The sequence below is a fragment of the Taudactylus pleione genome, unplaced genomic scaffold, assembly GCF_031769625.1.
Source record: "Taudactylus pleione unplaced genomic scaffold, aTauple2 ptg000579l, whole genome shotgun sequence".
Lineage (NCBI taxonomy): Eukaryota > Metazoa > Chordata > Amphibia > Anura > Myobatrachidae > Taudactylus > Taudactylus pleione.
Genome location: NW_028284981.1, coordinates 4871030 through 4883767, shown reverse-complemented (window position 1 = coordinate 4883767; position 12738 = coordinate 4871030). Strand labels below are relative to the sequence as shown.

General features: G+C 44.3%; 1 protein-coding gene across 3 annotated transcripts in view; it reads right to left on the bottom strand.

The window, feature by feature from the left end:
* LOC148481472 (semaphorin-3F-like) overlaps positions 1-12738 on the bottom strand; it is a 71646-nt gene that overhangs the window by 31816 nt on the left and 27092 nt on the right. The window lies entirely within an intron of this gene.

Sequence of the window (12738 nt, the reverse complement as noted above, 5' to 3'; positions counted from 1 at the left end):
TCTCTAGACAAGAGCACAGTATCACTTCTGTATGCAGGCTGCAATTCTCAGTATCTGAGACCTTATTCTGTATGTTATTGTAGAAAGCCATGGTTACAGGGGTTAATGGACCGTCACTTCCCATCTTTTATTACAGACCATAAATTCAGCGAACTCTGTGGCACAGTGGTTAATATATCTCAAAACACTGAAATCACGAGTTCTACTTCCCATCTGGGCCTGGTGTGTGGAGTTTGTATGTTCTCCCTATATGTGCGTGAGTTTCCACCGAGTACTTCAATTTCTCCCCACTTTCCAAATACATTTAAGGTAAATTGGCTGCTGACTAAAACGTCCACATCATATGTACATTTTATGTCCCTTACTAATGACCTAGACAAGTTGCGCCTAGTTCATAGCATTGCCCTGGTTAATGTAATGCCCCATAATAGTCCCCCAGGTTAAATGAATCCCCCATAGTAGTGCCCTATTTCAAAAGACACCCACAGTGATCCAAATTCATACTCTATGAGCACTGAAGCGTTCCCCTTTTCAGGCCGGACAAAAGGTCAGATACAGTTGCTTAGTGGGCAATTCTGGGAACTTGGCAGACAACTACATGACCTGGGTCTGGGGCCCCCATAACAACTGCAACCCCTGCACCCACTATAGCTACGTCCTTGAATCAGTATGATTTGCCGCCGGCCCAACAAATCCCAACAGCGGAAGCCCGGCAGTGGAGATGCCGACAGGTACGTGCTTTTTCTATTTACTAACCTAACCTCCCCCCCTAACCCTCCCTCAGGGGTGCCTAACCCTAACCCCCCTCTAAGTGCCTAAACCTAACCCTCCCTTCCCCGCAGCCTAACCCTTAGTCTCCCAGGGGGTGCCTAACCCTAACCCCCCTTCCCCTAGCCTAACACTAACCTCCCAGGGGGGTGCCTAACCCTAATCCCCCCGGGAGCCCCTAACCTAAACCCCTCCCCACGCGGCTGTCCGCGGCCGGCGCTTGGCTTACCTTTGATCAGTAAGCCGTGTCTCGGGTTCCTGGCGCAGGTCTAATGACAGGCGTCAGGATTTCGACGCCAGTCATTAGACACTTGCTGGGATGCCGACGATCGGCATTTAGACCGTCAGCATCCCTTATCTTTGTTACCCTAGATGTAACAATAGATCTGAGTAGGTAGATTTGTAACCAATGCATAGAACTGCGTACATCTGTTATAGGTCATATTCAAGAACATTAATACAGACAAATCTGCCTGGGTAATAACATTACTTCAAGGTGGACTTCCCCTGAAAAACCCGGGCAGCTCAGCAACCATGTTTTCCTACAGAAGGTATTGTTGGACAGTTCTATACGTCACAAAGTTCACAATTTACGGACTTTATTTAATATTCTTTCACTTGCACATTTATAATGAATTATTCACGTTTATACGAGTCTCTTTCACAAGAGTGTTTTATCATAACAACATTATGAGCCGACAGCTGGCCTATAACAGGGTATAACTACAGAGCTATGTTGAAACCTCTGTAATAAAAGCCAACATCTATATTCGCTCTGCTAATGTTGAGCGCAGTCCATTAGCAGAAGTATGCTGCCTCACTGTAAGTAACATTCGCTGCAGCTCTGGGTCAGGAGATACATGGCTGCCTTGCACTTACTAGACACATTCCTTGACTGTCCACGAAGGTGCGATTCAAATTAAAGATTAATTCTAGTTAGCCATTCAATCCTTCTACAGCACTTAGCAGACAAGATGATGAACGCTCACCGTAATGCCTTTATCCCACATAAGTGTCCTGTAATAGCCAATGTACTGGAAAGACTCTGTAGCACCGCCTACTGGACAGGTGGTGGTAGCGCAGCTGATGCGATTTTATCTCTTAATAATGTTGCATTTCCTGGCCTATGAAAGAATAATAGCTACCACAAAAATGTTAATAGGCCAGATCAACGAGCAAGTTAGCACCACGCCTTGCCCAAAGTGCACTCATCTGGATTGGATATGCAGATGCCTGACATCTAACCATGCTTTGCATTGCATATTCACTTTTAACTAGGATTATAATCCCCTTCCAAATGTCATAGTGAGTTTCTATCCAGTCCAGTTCTCACATACACCCAATAAATTAAATTATGATTAAGTACAATGATCTTGGTGGAGGACACCAGTTGGTCCACTTGATTATGCCAAATGACACTGTACATAGTCAGACTTAGGGGTATATTTACTAAAATGTGGGATTATAGAAGTGGAGTTGTTGCCCATAGCAACCAATGAGATTCTAGCTATTATCATTTAGAGGTGCCGGATAAAAGATAAGTACAATCTGAATGGTTGCTATGGGCAACATCTCCACTTCTATAAACCCGCACTTTAGTAAATATACCCCCCAGTGTGTGTGTGTGTTGTGCAAGTTAATTTATTCCAGGGCAAACTGTGTATCGGGGAAGCTCCAGGGGTTCCAGGCTCACTTAGTAGCGTCACAAGGGGGGTGCGGGCCGCACTCGGGTGTCACCTGCCAAGGGTGTGACACCAAAGTGCCAACTCCTCAGTGACAGGAGCCGGGTGCTGTACTGTAGCATTGCGTGCATTACGTGCAGCACTTGGCTCCTGACACAGTGAGGGAGCCGGCAATGCAAACTGACTAGTCCCTGGGTACAGTCCGCATCTCCGGGACTAAAACGAGGGTTTGGGCTGCGAGGCCACAAGCCCTTTTGCCGGCGCGCGGCATTACAATACTACCTGCACCGGGTGTCACCAGATGGAAGGAGATGCCACTGGGCTCACCACAGGCACTATAATGTCACATACTGATTTGCTTTTGTGGATTATAATTTGAGCGGAAAACAATATTTCACTTTACGTAAATACTTGCAAATCATTATACTGTACATCTATCATTATACTATACATCTATAAGACAGGGTTAAGTGGAAACATGTCCCACTACTCTGCAGAGGTGAAAATTGTGGGCAGGAATGTTTCCATCTAGAGTCCAGATGGATTTACAGACTGGCCCTCGCTCGCTCAATAGCCTTGTATGAGATGTTGATCTTATACAATTTCTTAGGATGGATATTCTCCGGGGACCTGAGTGGTGTGCGCTGTTTTAAGATCACATATGGAAGGCCCTGTTTCTCTTTTAAAGTCATCCTTAATTATGTATTCATTTATTTACATGGTTCTGCCCCAATTACATACCTGTGACCCAGAGTACCACATGCAGAATGATTTCACATCTCCTTCCATGGTGTTAAGCATATTAAGTTTAGCTTAAAATTAAACTAGCGTTGTTCTAAGCACGATACAGTATTTAAAAATGTTTTATTTTATGCCAATAGAATAAAAGGTCAGCAAAGAAAGATTGATGTAATATTTACTCAGGGGTGTGACGAAACGCGTTGGGTAGCCTCCCTTGCTCCGTCTGCTGTTCGTTGGTTACTTTACCTTGGGGATCTTTGCTCAGTATTGGTTATAAGCATGAGGTCAGCTTCATAATGTGAGCAGAATACATTTGTTTTAATAAAGCAAAATGTTTTTTAAAGTATTTATTGCACCAGCAAAAGTTTTATTTCTTAGTTACCCTAGAGGTGTTATATCCAGCAGTGGTTCCCACCGTCGACCTGGACAACTGGACTACTACCTTAATGATATGGTGCAACATGAGCACCCACCTGTCTATAAACATATACCTACACACATAAATACTGTATATATATATATATATATATATATATATATATATATATATATATACACACACACAGAACTGTATGAAAGTATCAGCCTTGAATGAAAACAGAGTTGTTTGTTCATTTTGAGTAATACAAATCATTTGACTCTAATGCCGGGTACAGACTTGAGCGACCGGCAATCGTGCCGATATCCAGTGACACCCTGGACATCGCATGATTGCCGGTACACATTACAGCGATGTAATGAAGGCCCAGAACGATCACTCGTGCATTAATATGCACGGCGCCTCATTCGATATCGTCTGACCGATGGACGATATCACATGCGACTGCGGGAGCTCGCAAATCAATCATACACACCGAGCAATATGTCCGATTTGTGGTTCCCATTTGGTCAAATCGGAACGACAACGCTCCAATGTGTACCCAGCATTAGGTGTACTTGCCACATAAACATTTCCTGTACATAGGTGGAGATATCAATTAACTGGCCTCATAAAATCATGTTTCAGCCAAGACCAATCAGCACGGTTGAAAAAAAGATATCAAACTCAATTGGATAATTTTTGTAGCATTCCCAGAAGTGTCGCTGGCAGACTACTGTAGCCCTTCGCTATGTGTGGTCTCTTAAACATGCATCCCCCGAAGACGGTGAGGAATATTTAATACAATGTGACCAAATTAAAATACATTTTAATATTTTTACTCTATTTCTTTCACCTATTCATTTGACCTTGCAAATTTGTGCTGTTCCTCTTGTATATAGAATAACTGCTCCAGCTGATTATGTCTCTTCCCGCATGTGTGTAATTACATTAGTGACCAATATCTGTCCTATCCCTACATTTAATCCACACAGACAGTTCCACCTATTAAAGTCAGCCCTGGATTTAATCATGGTCCCTGATTACTTACTTTTTAACTGGATGCACAAATAAACAAATTAAGTAAACGCCAAATTTGGACATGTGTTAAGCGTCTGGGAAATCTGTGCACTTGGGGCCAAGAAAATCAATTTTTGCATGAAAATAAACAACACTGTCTTCGTAATGAAATGTTATCTGAGTAGTTTGGTTTAAGTGCAACGTGATGCCAGCCTGTTGTAATAAACTAATAACTGAAACTGATAACAGCAAAGTCCTGTGCTGGGAAACACGTCCTGCTAGAGATTAGACACAGCGAGTATACAGCAGGAAAAATATCCCAGGATCCTGGAAAATGTAATACATATACGTACATAGCTGCTTGTTTGCATCTAAAAGACACATTAAGTGAAGTATTTTATTTTGTTACGCACATAGGTGAAAAGCTGAGCAGGCTGACGAAGTCCATTCACATTAAACACTGAAGCAGAGCCAAGCTTATGTACTGTGTTAAAAACCCCTGTTATGTTTCTCTCTTGACTGTGATTCCGACCAATAAACTAGCTGTTGGGAGTGGAGTTTGGTCCTTAGGAACTATTTAATATTGAAACAAGTCAGTGTGACCTGACTGTTTCAGTATTCCTGGCACTTGGGAGATATGTAAATATATATATATTTAGAAATTTAGAGCTGCACATATACTGAATAAAAAATGTTTAAATAAACCCACTTTGGTTGTAATTTGGGCATTTCTGTGTAGCTAATTTAGAGCAATGCAGCTGGACCAAATGTCAGTTGCATATCAGACACATATATAGAGAAAACAACACTTGCATGAATAAGCCGTGCTATTGCTACAATATACTTGAATGATCCAAATATTGAAAAAGTTCCTTGTAGGCTAGGGAGCGAAACGCGTCGATTGGGATACTACAATTGCTTCTGTGACCTCTATATTCTTAAACATCATCCACCACTACGAACTGCTCTTGGTGTTCCTCCCGACAGTAGTGTGAGACCGCTAGCCGCATATACACACGCAGCATAAGGAGGTGTTGGAGGCGGCAGCAACGGGCTAATAGAAGCCAGGATTCATACATGCTGAAGGGTATGCAGTCGGGAAGCCGGTGGACCTAATCCCGACAGCCGGCTTCCCAACTGTTTTATCCCGGCGAGGGATAAATGACAGGCGTCTAAATCTAGACGCCTGTCATTTTACCGACGCCGGGAGACCGGCGCCTGGCATCCCAATCGAAGGGATGTTGGGCGCCGAGCGGGTACAGCCACGCAGGGGGAGGGGACGGGTTAGGTTTAGGGATCCCAGGGGGGACTTAGGGTTAGGCACCCCCCCGGGAAGTTAGGATTAGGCTATGGGGAGGGAGGGTTAGGCACCCCGGGGGGGACTTAGGGTTAGGCACCCCCCCGGGTTTAGGCAGCAGGGAAGGGGGGGTTAGGTTTAGGCACTTAGAGGGGGGATTAGGGTTAGGCACTGGGGGGAAGGTTAGGGTTAGGCACCCCTAAGGAGCCTTAGGGGAGGGAATTAGGTTAGTGAATACTTACCTTAGGGACTATCAGGATTTTCACCCATGTCAGGTAGCCGCTGTCAGGTAAATCGTACCGATTCCTGCTGAAGAGATAGCATCCGTTTGTGGTCTAATACAGCGTGACAAACCAGCCGGCACCACTGCACCCGCCAACAGGTGAGCCGTCTGCTTGCCATACCCGACCAGTCAATCTCTAACAGACCGAGGGGTGACAACTAATAACAGCTGCTAGCTTGGCTGAGACCAGACAACCATCATTGTTGCGCCTATTCATAGCTAAAACCATAAAGTATTGACTGTGTATATTGATAGCTACAACCTTCAGAGAATTTAGGACCTCATTCAGAGTCGGTCGTTGCGGCCGCAGGGTCGTAAGGGAAAAGGGTCCGGATATGCAAATGATGCACTCGCAAGTTGCGTCCTTAAGATCGGATCATTAGCTGGCCGACCAAGGGGAGGATGCGGCCGTAAGACAAAAAATACAAAAAATACGCCCCCTTCCCGTACGCATTACACATCATCTCCGGCCATATAAGGATTAATCGAGACCATCGGTAACCATCGGAACTGGTCGTAGAGCTTAAGGTTGACCATATCCTCTCTTAAGCACTACGATCAGGTCAGTGTACAAACCACCCATGTCACGTGTGCCAAGACACTACTTTGTTAATTATGCACTCCCATAAAACGCCGTTCGCATAATTAGGCACGCCTGCGTTCGGATCTCCACTCCCCCATTTTCAAGCACCTTCCCCTGTTACCACCCACAAACGCCTCATTCTGTCACTCAAACTACCGACCTGGCTGTGTTCAAGGAGAGAGAAATTTCTGATCGTAGCAGCTAGTTTGCGCACGCGCATTGCAAACTTTACGCATGCGCAGTTTAGCAAACATCGGTGGCGTACGACCGTGCGGCCGCCACGACCGACTCTGAATGAGGTCCTTAGAGTGGTTGTGCTGTGGAAGGGTTAACGTGGCACTACAAGAACATTCTTGCTGGAGCTAGCAGGACACACTGCGGGAAGAGATAGACTGTACATATCTTTTGGACACAACAGTTTTACTATAGGTAGTACTCTGGGACCAATATTATATTAAAATATACTGTATGATCAATTGCAGCACAAAAGTGGTTACTTTTATACCCTTTTAAGATAGAGAAAACAAACCGGTAGTTTCCCGGCTCTAGCCTAGTCGACCCGGGTTTTTTTTCTGTCTGAAATGGTTAACACGGGACCTAATTCCCGGGACTTCGACCCAGGTATTTACCTGAGTCCTACACGGGTTGGCGGCTGCCTGAAAGGCTCCGACCCAGGTTTTTAAACTCCGGGCAGTGCTAATTGGCTGAGATGGCGCGGCACTGGCTGATTGGAGCGGCTGAGCGGGCGGGGCAGTGGCGTCTGATGTCGTAATTGTGCTGCTGAAAAACAGAGAGAGGCATGGCGCACTGGAAAGAGGAGGAGATACGCGAGTTGCTGGCAGTCAGAAAGGAGGAGATCAGCAAACAGATCAGTGGCACAGCGAAGGACGCTATAGTCTACACAAACATTGCTAAGATCCTCACACTTTTGCAGAGCAGTCACCACCCACTTTTCATGACCTCATCTCTGTGTGTCATAAAAGCAGTCCATTTTATTATGACTCACAGTATATTGCAGGGCTGACTTGGGTTCTGTGTGAAAGGGGTCAACCCGGGAATTTCCCGGGTCTAATGTGATGTGAAAGGGGGTTAGGAGCAAAGATATGGGTTTTATGGATATTTCTGTCTGAAAGTGGTATTATCCCCCTTTTACACCAAAATCCCAGGTCTGACCCTGGAATTTGAACACTGGTCAATCGCGGGTCGAACTCGGCTTCAGACCCCGTTTACACTGCAACTCGACCAGGGTTATTCCCGGATTTGCACCGTTTACACTGAACCTGGGTAATCCCTGCTTTTCCCTATAGATGTCATTAAAAATGGTCTTTTTTAAGGACTGACAATGATGAGGTCACAAAAGGCAACAAAAGAGAGGGGTGGGGACTGCTTACAGCATTGCAGCAATGATGGCAGACGGAGCACATGTGTGGCTGTGGTGCAGGCTGCTGTTCTGACTGTGGCAGGCTGTGTATCAGCCTGCGTTTTGTGGGAGTTGGTCAGGCTGTGTGCAGGAGGTTAGGCAGGCAAGTGATGGCTGCGTGTGCGTCTCTCTGCAGGGCACTGACAAATGACATCATCTGCCTGCGCCCCAGAAGCTCCAACCAACAAATAGCGGAATGTAGCCGGGTCAAATAATCTGGGTAGCACCCGTTCACACTGCCGCATGACCCGGGAACAACCTGTTTTCAATCCTGCTCTCAACCCGAGTAAGATTGCCGGGTAAATCGTCCCGGGTTATTTTTCTGGGAGCCGTTCACACAGAGCCTCGACCCAGATCGACCCGGCAATAACCCGGGTTATTCGGTTGGTGTAAAAGGGGTATGAGTGAGATGCCAGAGTGGTGCCAGAGTGGGTCTGGCAGATCAGAAATAATGTTGGCATAGCAGGTATACTGTCCTAGAAAGTGGCGTGTTGGCTGATGGCCTCTACTTTGGAGGCCAGTGACTCCATCTAGCTGGATGGGTATCCCCTTCAGGCATGGTTAGGGAGGCCAGGTGTTGCCTTCTGTGCTATGCACCCAGGAAGGGAGGGGTAGGTCTATGATGTCTATGCCACTCAGTCATTAGTAAGCCAGCCTATATTCTGCAGCACAGGTAGTAATGTATGTACAGTCAGGTGCATAAATATTGGGACATTGACAGAATTTTCATATTTTGGCCTCTATTCACCACCACAATGGCTTTGAAATGAAACAAACAAGATGTGATTTAACTGCAGACTTTCAGATTTAATTTCAGGGTAGTTACATCCAAATCAGGTGAACGGTGTAGGAATTACAACAGTTTCTATATGTGACTCCCACTTTTTAAGGGGCCAAAAGTAATGGGACTATCAACTCAAAAGCCATTTCATGGACAGGTGTGGGCTATTCCCTCGTTATTCCATTATCAATTAAGCAGGTAAAAGGTCTGGAGTTGATTCTAGGTGTGACATTTGCATTTGGAATCAGTTGCTGTCAACTCTCAATATGAGATCCAAAGTGCTGTCACTATCAGTGAAGCAAGCCATCATTAGGCTGAAAAATCAAAACAAACCCATCAGAGAGATAGCAAACACATTAGGTGTGGCCAAATCAACTGTTTGGAACATTCTTAAAAAGAAAGAACGCACCAGAGAGCTCAGCAACACCAAAAGACCCGGAAGACCACGGAAAACAACTGTGGTGGATGACAGAAGAATTATTTCCCTGGTGAAGAAAAACCACTTCACAACAGTTGGCCAAATCAAGAACACTCTCCAGGAGGTAGGTGTATATGTGTCAAAGTCAACAATCAAGAGAAGACTTCACAAGAGTGAATATAGAGGGTTCACCACAAGATGTAAACCATTGGTGAGCCACAAAAAGAGGAAGACCAGATTACAGTTTGCCAAACAACATCTAAAAAAGCCATTACAGTTCTGGAACAACATCCTATGGACAGATGAGACAAAGATCAACTTGTACCAGAGTGATGGGAAGAGAAGAGTATGGAGAAGGAAAGGAACTGCTCATGATCCAAAATACCACCTCATCAGTGAAGCATGGTGGTGGTAGTATCATGGCGTGGGCATGTATTGGTGCCAATGGAACTGGTTCCCTTGTATTTATTGATGATGTGACTGCAGACAAAAGCAGCAGAATGAATTTTGAAGTGTTTCAGGCAATATTATATGCTCATATTCAGTCAAATGCTTCAGAACTCAATGGACAGCGCTTCACAGTGCAGATGGACAATGACCCGAAGCATACTGCAAAAGCAACCAAAGAGTTTTTTAAGGCTAAAAAGTGGAATATTATGCAATGGCCAAGTCAATCCCCTGACCTGAATCCGATTGAGCATGCATTTCACTTAATGAAGACAAAACTGAAGGGAAAATGCCCCAAGAACAAGCAGGAACTGAAGACATTTGCAGTAGAGGCCTGGCAGAGCATCACCAGGGATGAAACCCAGCCACTGGTGATGTCTATGCGCTCCAGACTTCAGGCTGTAATTGCCTGCAAAGGATTTGCAACAAAGTATTAAAAAGTGACAGTTAGATTTAGGATTGTTTAGTTTGTTCCATTACTTTTGGCACCTTAAAAAGTGGGAGGCACATATAGAAACCGTTGTAATTCCTACACCGTTCACCTGATTTGGATGTAATTACCCTCAAATTAAATCTGAAAGTCTGCAGTTAAAGCACATCTTGTTTGTTTCATTTCGAAGTCATTGTGGTGGTGAATAGAGGCCAAAATATGAAAATTCTGTCAATGTCCCAATATTTATGCACCTGACTGTATAACACTAACCTGTCAGTCATTAGTAAGCCAGCCTATATATTCTGCAGCCATCCCTGCAGTACAAGACCAAGCAGAGATTTATGTGCACCAGGATACATAGGCTTGCACTGGCACATATTCTACATTTCTGGCTGTAGGTAAGGATACCAAACCTGATACACATGATAAGCCTGGGGCGATCCAAACTGAGAAGACTGGACTCCATCATCAGGACACTTCTACAGGTGCAAAGTGTAGTGTAGTGTAGTGTGTGTGTCACAGTGTTTGCTCTGCCAAGCAATAATAGGTAAATATAAGAGCCCAAGGAAGTATACAACTACAGTTTGCTGGCACTGCCAACCCACACAATGTCCCCATTATATTACAGTAACAGTGGGGAAATCCAATATCACCTGGCATGCCACGAGAGGTCCAGTGCCAGGTGACGGAACTAGTGGAGCATTGTAGAAATAATGGCAGGAAAGATTGTAAGTAATACACTGTGCTTTTCACATTAATAAACTACTCCCGGTTACCGCAAGAGCTTAACACCTTAAAGATAATGGGGTGGGATGTATCAAACCTTGTAAAGAGGTCAGGTGGAGAAGTTGCCCATAGCAACCCATCAGCTAATACCTATCATTTTATAGAATGTATTAGATAAATGATAGCTAGTAGTTGATTGGTTGCTTTGGGCATCTTCTCCACCTGCCCGCCGAAGGTTTGATATATCTCCTCCATTGTTCTTTGCGGTGCACCAGTAGACCGCCAGACATGAGCGGACATAGGCAAGCACCCCCCTGTTATGTATAAGATAATACCGTAAAACTGTCTATACCATATATAAAATATATGTAACAATAGTCAGTGGCAGCAAAACACAGTAACATGATAAACCTCCCCAGACAGTTTGTTTCCTTGTTGCCCTTTTCCAGTGGTGACACAATGTATAGACTTATAAGTCACGTTATGAGCAAGGAACAGCTCACTCATTCCAATTGTCCAAGTATTGCCATTAAATTATTAATCAATGTACATTTGCCTGCAATGTATCACCCGCCGACCGCCTGTACACTGTCTGCAGGGCCCGCCGACACCGACATCTCAACTGGATGGGCAAATTTAAATGCCCACCCAGTTGTGATGTAAGCCCAGACACATCAAGCAGCCAATTAGTAAGCTATACACATTTACCAATCGGCCACTAGTACAGTCGGATCGGTCTACTGACCGGTCCGCCTTTCTAGTGTGCACCCAGCCTAACAAACTTAGAAACCTTATAACTTAGACAAACAACAAAATAAAAATTAAACTAGGTTTTGTTTTCCCCCCACGGAAACTAAATCTAAAATGTAATTACCTGTTAATGTCATATAATAAATCAAACAGAAAAAAAAAAACATTCTACTTAAATTCTACCGGGATAACAAAAAGAAAAATGTAGAAAAAAAATCCAACATAAGAAAACGACATATTCCAAATCAGCATATCTGACTTGGCTTCCCGCTATGTATCGTTTATTTATATAATATTTTTATTGAAGTTGTGGTTCCAATTCCTAACTTGGCCCACTGCACATGCCACAAAAATGGCTCTAACTTTGCATTGCAAAAGTTATGACTGTATACTACACAGATGGAAGAAACATGCATGGTATTTTTTTTTATTTTTTTTTGCTGAACCATAATAATTTCTCAGCGGATTAGAGGAGCCCCCCAAACCCTCCCCACCTTACTGTTGACAGTCGCCTACTCAATTAATTGCATTTACACGACTGAATTCCTGCCCTGTGGCAAGAATCTATTTTTCTGTTGCTTCTTAGAGCAAGCAGAGAGTTCTGCAAGGATACTTTGTGCCCCAGGCAAAACTTCGACATTATGCTGCGGACCTCCATTCAAAACAGAAAATATACATTTATGCAGCAGAGTACGAGCAATGTGCTCGGCTCACTGACTCTCTAGATGGTTTCCATAGCAGCAGACCAAATTGGGAAACACAACATCAAGCATCCTTAGAAAGGATTTGCACTTTTGCCTTTTTCAACTTCAAAGTCATATCAAGTATCCCCAATAGACAGCAGTGACTCGATGATATATTTTCTACAGTTGGATGAGGCTCTGTCACTATCCCGCACGCACATAGCCTACAAATAAAATAAATGCACAGCAGATTCTGAAGCAGTTGCCCTGCAAGGTGTGCAGTCATTAGGTAGACATTCACGGCGTTGCCATTCAGTCAGGTCAACGCCAGAATGTCAACTTTCACAA